The sequence below is a fragment of the Habropoda laboriosa genome, unplaced genomic scaffold (genome assembly GCF_001263275.1).
Source record: "Habropoda laboriosa isolate 0110345459 unplaced genomic scaffold, ASM126327v1 scaffold153, whole genome shotgun sequence".
NCBI lineage: Eukaryota > Metazoa > Arthropoda > Insecta > Hymenoptera > Apidae > Habropoda > Habropoda laboriosa.
The window spans coordinates 544,884-556,245 of NW_017100272.1; the positions used below are offsets into that span (position 1 = coordinate 544,884).

The 11,362-nt window shown below is 45.0% G+C and overlaps 1 protein-coding gene across 1 annotated transcript in view; it reads right to left on the bottom strand.

The window, feature by feature from the left end:
• Positions 1–11,362, bottom strand: part of LOC108573519 (ankyrin repeat domain-containing protein SOWAHC) — a 144,125-nt gene that overhangs the window by 123,903 nt on the left and 8,860 nt on the right. The window lies entirely within an intron of this gene.

Consider the following 11,362-nt stretch of genomic DNA (forward strand, 5'->3'; position numbering starts at 1 on the left):
TTTTTTTTTACGTGGAGGTAGGCCGACTCTATGTGATAAACAATTGGCAACCAAGCGGTGGCTCGCTAAAGCGATATATTATGAAATTAAATTGAACACTCAATAAGTATTAACGTTAGATTGTTTCCTGGATATGGCCATGGTGGTCATCAGTGACTGGAGTGCCTCAAATGTTTAGAATAATTAAAATAAAATAAATGTTGTCAACTAAAAATTTTGAACGTCATAGCTAGCTAGACATTATTTTCAATTGAAAAAAAAAAATTATAAAGCATTATACTGTAATCCTATGCTTAAAATGTATTTTCTTGTGGCCGCCTGACAGCAACCTGTAAATCTGGCGCGACAGTGAACGTGTTAATAAGTAAATGTTGTTCAAATTATATCGTGTTTGATATCATTTTGATCAGAAAAGTCTCAGCAATATGTTAAGAAATATTTTGGGATAAAAAAACGTAAAATTAAAAAAGTTGATATTTAAATCGCTTGGTTGTCCCGACTCACGTTTCATGCTTATCTTTTCTTCGCTGTCCTTGTCTACGTTCGGCAAACTACAATGGTGGGCGCGAGGCTCGAAAACGTAGTCCCTGACTCTACGAGTGTCAGGTTTAGCTTCCTTGCGTTCTGACACTTGTGGAGAATATACTGTATATCGAGGAACCTCTTAACTGCTTAAGAAAGTCTGCTGTATACAGGGTGGCTTAGGTTTGTCTGAGAAAATTTTGAGTGTTTTTGGAAAAAATGTGTAAACATAGGTCGTGTGAAGAATTAGTAAAAAGTTATTAGTCATTTAAAATTTGATCACATTGAGATAGAATTCAGAGTAATTTTATGCCCTCGAAGAGTGGACACTCAAATTCTCTCAAAAATTGGGACACCTTCTATAATACACAGTGGAAATAGCAGATATATTCGCAATACAAAAATTCTGTACTGAATGTTCGAACTTGCTTCCCTCTTTTCATTGGTAACTTCACTCTTGAAGGTATATACCTCATCAGGACGATAAAAAATTCTTACCACTGTACAGCACTTTCAGTGGAGAACCATAAAATTGAATACGTCAAAACCAAAAATAGTACCAATTTCCATTGAACTCAGAAAATAAATACTCGAATAAAAGAGACCTTAAACAACCCTTTGACTCAAGACACTTCACAAACACGTGGAGTGGAAACCGCTCGATTTCCGCGATACCCGTACTATCCATGCGGCGAGCAATCGGAAGAAGCAACGAAAGAAGAAGAAGACTACGAAGAAGAAGAAGAAGGTAGAGGAGGTGGTGAGGAGCGGCTGATCCCAAGAACGCTAAACGACTACTCATCCCTGTTAAACTGTTTGTATTTTCACTCGTCACGGCTGCATCGTCCGTTCGAGGTGCTCACATCGACACTCGTATCCGAATCAATCGTGACTCCTCGTAAATTACTTTCAACCATCGAACACAGAGCAACGGGTAAGGAGGAAGGAAAGGAGGAGGAAGGGAGCGTTTGCTGGACCAAATTCGGTCGAGTCATCATTAGCAGGGGCCTGATATATCTCTATCGATCGACACCACCTCGCGTGTCCTTAAGTGAAATCGTGATTCGAGAGGGCGATCAGAGTCACACAGGCCTTTTAAAAAGGGAGACCCTAACCTCTGCGACTCGAATAGAGCACACCAATCTGCATTCTTCCCTTAATTCAATTTTCAACCTGCTAATCTCTAAAACCGACACTTTTACATTCCTCGCGATAATATGCAAATTCAACGATCTTCAAGTGTCGCGTGCATTTCACCCCCGTCTTTTCTTAGAACCAACCGACGAATAATGAGAGCCACTGGCCCCCCGTAGCGTCAGGTGGTGCAGCCAGCTACGTTCCCAGCTTTCGTGTGCTACAGCCTCTCTCTCTCTCTCTCTCTCTCTCTCTCTCTCTCTCTCTCTCTCCGCAGAGAGACTTGGTCTGTACCTCGTGCAAATGCATCGATACATGTACACACACACACACGCGCGCGGGGAGAAGATAGTCTTTATTACGGACGTGTCCCGCTTGTTATCCTCCATCAGTGATTCGACAATCGTATTTTCAATAAGCGGTTGTTATTGCCTGGCCCTGGTTCAACAATAACCGCGCGAACGGGCCACGAATTCGGTTGCCTCTTCTTCTTATTACACACTCCTCCTCCTTCTCTCGTCAGCACCGTTGGAAGAAACGATTTCGTAGATCGCGAACGACCAACTGCTTACAACGAAATAACGCCACAGCTTGTTCAGGAAGTTCTACGACGTGACATTTCCTTTCTCGGTTCCCCGATAAGTGGAACATCGGCAACGACATACTGGTTTCAAACCAGTGGACATTAAGATTCTTGTCACCGGTAGGTTTCGTTGATTTTTCAACGATCCTATATGCCCAGGTCGATGAGATTGCTAAAGGGAAGAAGAGACACTTGTTTCCCCTGGTATCTCTACGTTCAGAAATATGCAAATCGTCCTGCTAGTGTGTGTGTGTGTGTTGGCGCAACGAGGACTCTGTGAACGATCAGAGACGAACGAAGGAACGGATGGACAAGTCAGCGGCGCTCGATGCCGCGCGAGACCTCTTCGACCATAATGGGCTGTTTATCTGATAAGCTTATAGACGGACGGTAATCGTAATAGCATCGCAACGATGGCTTCTCTGATTCATCGTTCGCCTGAAGATCGAGAATGAGAACGAAGTAAGAGATGAAGAAGCAAGAAAGAGAGAGAGAGAGAGGGAAAAAGGAAAGAACGAAGAAGAGGACACACAGATATCCATCCTCATCGGCGCCTCCACCCGTCAGCGGGTCATTGTTTCTCCGTAATTAATATTTTAATTGAGATCACCGGGAATTAATTAATGCAACGGCGTCGTTAAAACCCTCCCGTCTGGACTGTTCGTTTAATCGATCGTAACACAGCCGCCCGGGCCTGTCAGTGCTGTACAGCCTCGTCGTTCCATGAATTTCGTCCACTATCACGACTTCACGCTGCGCGTAGACGCCCCCTTCAGATATTATCTCCGCGAGGCTAATCCTTTTTCCTTCTTTTTACCCCCTCGTTATTTATACAACCGTTACACCGAGTAACTCGAAAATTCCCACCACCGCGCGAACACATATCTAACTCGCTAAACGTTCCTCGCCTATTGCAACTATAGTTGGGGCCACGATATAGCGAGGTCGTAAATTAAACTCTCAAGAATCGGCATCGATTGATGTTGCGGCACTCAAGGCCGTGTGTTGCAGTCTGTTTGAGGGTTCCAACAATAAACGAATGGTAGCATATGATTTGGTACTTCAAGTAGAAAATGGTATTTCATTTACAAATGGAAAATATGTTAATATTAAAGCTACACAATCCTTTTGCATTTTCTATCTGCATCTTGTAACCGTACTTCCAAATGCGGCTTTTCCCAGAAGAAAAAAACCCTAAATTGTCCTAGCTGAACTCAATTTTCAGTAAATATATTAGAATCAGTTTGACTTTCGCTGGATACAAGAATTCTTTGTACGGTCCTGACCATGGTTTCAAGTACTTATCTGCTCGTATCTCTGTCAATTTCGGGGTCCCAGCAGCTAAAACGAACGATTTGACTGTTCGATCCGGAAGAGAGGTACCGTGTAACTATATGTACGTACACGTAAGAAGAGAGAACTTTCCACGATCCGGACACGCACTTAAAAGTTTCTCGCTTGCTCGCGCCCAACTTCTCCAGAGAGAACTCACTCGAGTATTCGATGTCAAAAGATTTCCCTGGCTGCTTCACGGTCCCACGGTTCCCTCCGACTCTATTATCTTACTCACCCCTCCTCGAAAAAAGGGGAGGGAAAAAAAAATAACAGCCTACCTCTCGAGTCTCGATTGCTAGGAGAAACTTACACACCCTCTAGATAGCCGAGGAAGGGCTGAACGAGAAATTTCCAACGATGATGATCCCCGGGTCGGTAGCATTGTTAACGTTAACCCAGCTTCCACGCGTTGATTCCAAAACATTCTCTCTCTCGGCTCTAATTAAATTAAATACGCCTCTACGGTTAATTTCGCGAACGCCCGCTGCAGCAACGAAACCGTGCACGTGCTGGCGGTCCAAGTGCTTTCCTCGGGACAATGAAAAGAACGGCAAAAACAGTGGAAAAGGGATGGAAACAGAGAGAGAGAGAAAGAAACGAGGAAGAAGGGAGAGGAACGTGTGCTCCACGGGGGTAGAAACGTTTTAATAAACGGACGTGTGTGCGCTACCCCTCTCTCTCTCTCTTCACGAGGGGGCGTATAAATATATTCGAGGCTGGCCAGAAGAAGACGAGCCGCGGGAAGAGAGAGAGAAACAGAGAGTATAGTAGCAAAAGTGAGGAGAGGAGGGTTGGATATATCGGTGAAACGGGCAAAAGGAGTCGAAAGAGGGGAATGGCAAACTGCGAGAGAGAGGGGGGGAGGGACAGGGAGAGGCAAAACATGTTGCGGCACGAGCTGCCTCAAGAGCACCGCAGAATTAGCTTTATTATAACCTGGGGGCCATCCATACATGCCTAACAGAGCACGAACATTCGCCTGGCCAATAAGCCGAATGCTAACCAAACATTTTCGCGACTCGCCGCACCCTCGAATTTATCCCTGCCACACGACGGACGTAAAGCCACCGGCCGTGCTCTCTGAGAGAGAGAGAGAGAACCGATGGACCGTTGCTGCTGACCAGAGAGGAAGAAGAGAATCGATTCTCGCGAATTAAAGCTGGATATCTATTTAATGCGCTCCGTTAATGTTCGACCGCAGTTTACTATTAATATATCCCCGGTTGCAGCCACTTAAAAGATTATGCCAGGTTTAGGGGATTATCTCGAGCCATCTGAATAGGTGGGTTTCGGTAGTAGGCTTTTTCTAGTAATTAAATTATCATTCGATTACTCCAGGCGGGATTTGCTCGTCTTTATCGCTGATTAGAAGATTTTCTGGATTTTATGTATGGGGGGCAGATGAAAGTATTGTATAAGCGACATGTGGTGATTCTTCGTGCAAAAATGAAGGGAATGTGTGGAACAAAGTTTGTTTATACGACGTCTAGTTTTTGAGAAAATGAGGTTTGAAATTATGTGGGGGCTGTCTGCGCTGAGGCACGGTTTGGAGAACGATGGACAGTGACTGTCGTGTTTGTATACAATGTCTACGCGACCTTTTCGAGTTACTAGGTTTAAAAAGACACGAAGACAAATTTGAACAACAATTTTATATTATATCGATTCACGAACTGTTGAAACACTGGTGCCCTAATCTACACATACCCAAGTACTTTCAAGAACTAAGCCTCGGATGAACAAATTGTACTTTTTCTCGAAGAATCGCCTCCTGCATCCTGAATTTTCCACAGAGATTCCATAAAGATGATTCGAACCGGTTGTTCCCCTTTTCTCACAGTCCAAGCAACCCTATCTCAGAGCGCTGCATCGTGGAAAACCAGGTCCTCTCTCTAACGAGGATCGTTAGGAGGAACTTTTCTGACGGGATTTTGTATGACGGTGGAACGATTAGGCCCTCGGATTAGCGAAACGCGGTGAGATCGATTATGCGACGCTGCGGATAACGTTAGCCTGATTTATTCCCCTAATGGGCGTTCGCGCATTCATTTTCGTAGCCGTACGAGGCTATTCCACGGGGCTTCGTCGGATGGTGGCGACCGTACGTACTGCCGGTGACAGGAAAACTCTCGCTGGGTGATTCAGCGTTCGGTTCGGCGACGCCTCCCAACGACCACCATAATGCCTACACCTAGCCCCGGTGCCCACCTCTACCTAAACGCCATTTCCATCGGCCGCTATCGTCCGTGATCATAATCCAAGGTTTAGCTCCCGGAGTCTGACGAAATCGCGCCGAAGTGCAGACCGCTGTTTGAATTGGACACGCGGAATGGGTGAATCGCGCGCGACACCGCTGGCTGCGCCTCCCCTCGATCTACGATACCGGGCTGCCTTGTTCGTCCTCCGGTTCTCCCTTCGCCTGCTACCGATTCACGGCGAATGGGACGGACGACAGAGGTTGGAAAAATATTTTCCTCAAGGTAGAGAGTGTTAGACGGAATCTTGGCTTAACCTAACCTTGTCATGCAATAGGGGGACACACTCGTGGCGCAGGTTGGGGTCAGGATGGTAAAAATGAAGTATTAGGGTTGTTATAAAGTGGAATTGAGTCCAAGTTCGAGTTATGCTTGAAGATTGCCCAAGATTAATTATGTACAGTGTCTTAATTTAAATGCAAATAATTAAGACGAAGATCGTAAGGCGTAGGGTTGATTTTTTGAGTATTTTTTGCATTGTGGCTCAATTTTGGACTTGGAATTTCTTTGAGACCTGCATTCCGTATCTACTCTACGGTAGATTTTCTACCGTATCACTAATAAAATGATATTTCATTCTCCCACTATTCTAAGAAATTTTGTTCCCCAATATGGTTCCTGAACCCTAACACAGAGTTCTTTATCTTTTGCATTGTGGCACAATTTTTAACTTGGGATGTACGTACTAATGTACGGTAGATTTTCTATCATTCACAAAAAATGATATTCATTCTTTCACTATTTTCTATTTCCCAATATTCTTCACGAACCCTAACACAAAGCTCTTCGCTAACTTTTCTATAAATCTCTTCAGCAATCTTACGTATAAAAAAGCACACTGCAAAAGGACCGCTTCTTAAACGCCACGATATAAAATTTCCGACAATTATTGCCAATTTCAAACAGCCGAAATTCGCAATTTTTATTACTTTCAATACACCGCCAAAGGGTAACTAAACGCAGGTTCGTATTCCGGTGAAATTCATCACGAAACTCGAATAAACCGATAAAGGAGGCGATCCTTGAACCGAGGCAATTTTTCATATTGAAATACGAAGCGGCTGGTTACGGGGGCGCGGGTTCGACAAGGCGAGCATCGAACGATTACACGCCGCCAGAGAAATTCGGCATAGTAGACGATTATTAGCCCGGGCCAGTCGCTATGCCGGGAACCGGGAGTAATTCATAACCGGTAGCTCGTATTTTCGCGGCCGGCACGTCGAATTTGGTCCGGATGGAGAACATGGAGCATCGAGGCTTGCTCGCTTCCCCCCTCGAACCACTAGCCGGGCTCCGTTGACAGGATTATATTCGTACGTACCTATCGTGTTCCTCGGTGTACCTCGGTCCCGCAATACGCGTCGCGCGATCATATTCCCGTCGGCTAATAAATTTACCATGGTGCTCGACGCGCACAGCCATCGTACGACTGTCATCGGTCGATTGCCCCTGCCGGCAGTGTCACTGTTTCGAGAACCTTCTACAACGCTAATCGACGCGATTATATCGTCGAGTAGAATCCTGCGTGCTCGCTATATCCAGCCTGCGACTCTCTCGTTTCAAAGATTCCTCTATTCGCCGCTATTCCGAAATTCTACACAGGATCTTCGGGTTAAAACGGGTTACGTCGGTAGATTTTTTAACCCCTTGAGGACGACAGATTCACATATGCTAACCACTATGGAAACTCGTATATTTTTAAGAAAGGAAAATTGCTGGAGTGACCATGAACTCGAGTACTATATTTGAGGGAAATGTAACTTTGATATGATTTAATTAAAAATAAAATAAGTGTAGTAGTGACCAAATGGTTAATGATTGGTGATACGAGGGTTGAAAACTCTGGAAAAAAGTGACTTTGGAACGAATTATCCTTTGGTACCAGTCAAATTGCATAGGAAAAATATTTCAATCTTTGGTCCCCAGGAGCGCGGTGAAATTAAATATTTTTCTTATGCAATTTGAATGGTACCAAAGGACATATACTCTGCCAAGATATTTTTATTCCAAAGTCACCTTTTTCCCGGAGATTTCAAGCTTTATATCACCAATTATGCATCTCCGAACGCATTTTACAAATATCTCCTTTAATTGCGAGGATATCGAAAATATTTCACACGCAATTTGAATGGTATCGAAGGACCAATGGTATTCCAAAGTCACTTTTCCTTAGTTCCCAACCAATTACACACCTCTGAACGCATTTCAATTCCAAAAACACCATTCCCGAGAGAAAAATAATAGGCGATTTTCAAAACTAAAAGAAAGAAAAAAATGAAATATAAAATACTTTTCCTAGCACTGCAACTGAAGGAAACACGTGAGCCACCACCAGCATCAACTGAGAAACCCTGCGCGACACAAACTTGCAACGGAGGCAATATTTAAAAGATAATTCACCGCGTAAAGAAAGGAACGAAGTAGCTCAGGAAAGGGCGATCAGAGAGCTTAACCGTCCTCGTCAAAGTAGTTTCGTCTCCTAACGAGTTTATCGCATCCTCTTTAACGTTATTAACACGGGCTAACGAACTGGAAGTGCCGAGTCACCGAGGTCCTCCGCCAAACGCGCGTAGCCACGGTTCTCCACCAGGTACGTCCCCACGTCTGTACACCTGTGTACGTACGTGTCCCATCGTGTGCAAGTGTGCCACGGTCTACATACACACGAGAGAGCTTGTAAGTGCAGGGCGAGAGCAGGCGCTCGACGGGACAGGTTACGTGTATAAGATGGGATAAAGGTACGTATAGGTACAGCACGAGCTGTCTGTGCGGCCCTGATACCCCAGTCTCTGGGCTAATTCCGAGGTGTAATCTGCGGGTACCATCTCAATGGATTAGCATATAGATAGCGAGGTGGGCTGACCGTATATATATATACACACACACATATACATATATATACGGTCCTAGACCACGTCTGGGGAGACGCGGCAATGTCCGTTTTGGTCTCGTGTCCTACGAACGTAAGGGGGTCAGCTGCAACACCCCCGCAATTGCGCCGAACGAACCCCGAGCCGTGGCTTGTACAACCGAACGGAGCTAATTAAGAAAACAGCGGATCAATCGTCGCGTTTAACGAACGAGCACCTTCATTACTATGTATCGAACTGTGGGAAACGTCATAGAGAAGAGTAACGATCGTTTTTCTTCCTCCCTTCGAAGAAGCAACAGTTCCAAACTATAAAGAGGATAGAGAGGGGAAAAAAGGCCAAGGATCAAGATATCATCTGCATTGTTTCCACGAAGACTGTCTTTGTAGGACGAGGAAAAAAGAGGGAGAGAATACAGACTGGCACACGAAGTGTGACCGACATGAATGGCAGTTTGCCATTGGCAGCGGCCACGTGGGGAGGAGTAGACGAGAGAGGACTCGGACCGAATATTTCGCTGGAGGTGATTCGGTCGCGAGGTAATTTGTGCTCACAGCGGGGCTGAGCAAACATGCGCAACAGGGGTGCCTCGAAAAATTAAATAACTCGATGACTGGTCACATTCTCCGACACGCGGCATACATAGCTGGTCCAAGAAACCACGTCTTCAACGGTACATACACACTCGCACACCGATACAATTGGAAAGATGTAAGCGCGGGAAGGGCGCCTTAGTTTGAATGACGTGGCCTCTCTCTTTCTCTCTGGCCATCGTCTTCCATTTTCTTCGACCACGGGTACACCTTGGGGATGCTCGAATATCCCCGGGGACCCGGTAGAGAAGCTAGGAAGGGCGACGGTACCAGGCCCAAGAAGCGAGCGCCGGCCTCCCGCGGACTTATGAATACAAATAGCCGCTCACTGCGCGACTCAGATTCCTGATAAGGTGCACTCCTGGCTTACCGGTACCACCCGACTAGCATAAAGTACGAGCTTAGGCCAGCACGGACACCGACGCACCACCGTTTAACGCAAGATTATCCTCGCGACGGAGAAAGATTCGCATCAGACTATATCGTCGTTGTATCGGTTCCAAGAGAAACGGGGGTACAGGAATAGTCGTAGGGACGAGGACTCCGTGCGGCGAAGCTATTCGACAGTGTATCCATCGGTTTCTTTACACGAATGGTGAAAGGGACATTGTTGGGGGATATGCTTCGCCTCTAATCCTTTGCCTTATGAGCCTTTTATGGATATACACAGGTTTGCCTCGTGTCTTTACTAAATGTGCTAAATAGGGCTAAATAGGGAGAATTTGAAGTACTAAGCACAATTCATGTTTGGTAAATCGTGGAGTGAAGCTATTGGAAGCTGCATAGTGGACCAGAGTATTAGTTTCTTTATACCTCCTTCAGGAAGCAAAGAAGTTGGCATACATAAGGTCCTTACTCTTTTGATATCGTGCTAAATAGAAGAAAGTTGAAGTGCACAATTCGTATTTAGGTAAGGCGCGAAGAGAAGCTATTGGAAGCTGCGTAGTGGACCAGAGTACTAGTTTCTTTACACGAATGATGAAAGGGACATTGTTGGAGCACAAAGAAGTCAGGCCTCTAATCTTTCTGTGGCTACACGATACTGTTAAAGGATATGAACCGATACGTTTGTCTTGGCAATCTACAATTCCGACATCGCGCTATATAGGAAGAAGTTAAAACACTACAATCGTCCAGCATAAATTGAATCGAAGTTGGAATTAAAATTCGAGTTTATCACACGTACGATATATGCTCGGTTCGTCGTATCTCTACCACGATCTGCACCACGAGTGTGACTGGTTATTATTATACAAGGCAATACTGTTGGGATTGAACGAGACACTCTGAATGTAATACTGATAAAGCGATAGAGAATTTTTTACAATACCCTGCTAAAGAGGTAAGTGAGAATACACTGGTCGATGGTGAGATAAAATAGAGGAGGTGCCAGATTAAAACAGAAGGTACTGTTTTGAAAAAAATAACGGGAGCGCGATACAAAATAATTATAGCATGTTCGTGGGCAATTTGTAAGAAACAGGACGTGCACGCGACGGAAGCGGATGCTTGTTAATTTTCATGTATTCAATTCGAGGAATACAGCATCAAAAGTATTCGTTTGAAATTCAATGATCTAGATAAAAGAAAAAGGGAGTATGAATATTCCAACAGAGAGCACTTGTGCGCTCCAAGGAAAACCGTGAAACTATTTCACGACCGTTTCGGTATTTCGCTACGATCCTATCCTCTTCTTCCCTCTTTCCTTTTTCCTTCTTTTTTTTTTTTTTTTTTTTTTGCGGCTGTGGAATGCATTTTACAGTGCCGATAACAAATTACGCGTCTTCATCCATGTTCTGCCTTCCAAGCAGAAAGGAATGCCATCGCTCGATCGGTCATTCCCCGGTTTCATCCGGTCGATCAGTAAGAAGATACCTACGCTCCTGCCGTGCGTTTCAGGATTGGAGACAGTATCTGCCTTTATCTGCGGCTAATGTCGTGTAAGAACTACGCCTCCTCCGATCTACTGACAACCATTTGTTCGGACACTCTTGACCACGAGAGACGCGCGGCCTCGCTCGAAACTTTCTAACGAATCTACATTGTACGTTCTCCCTGATGTCTGGTAAA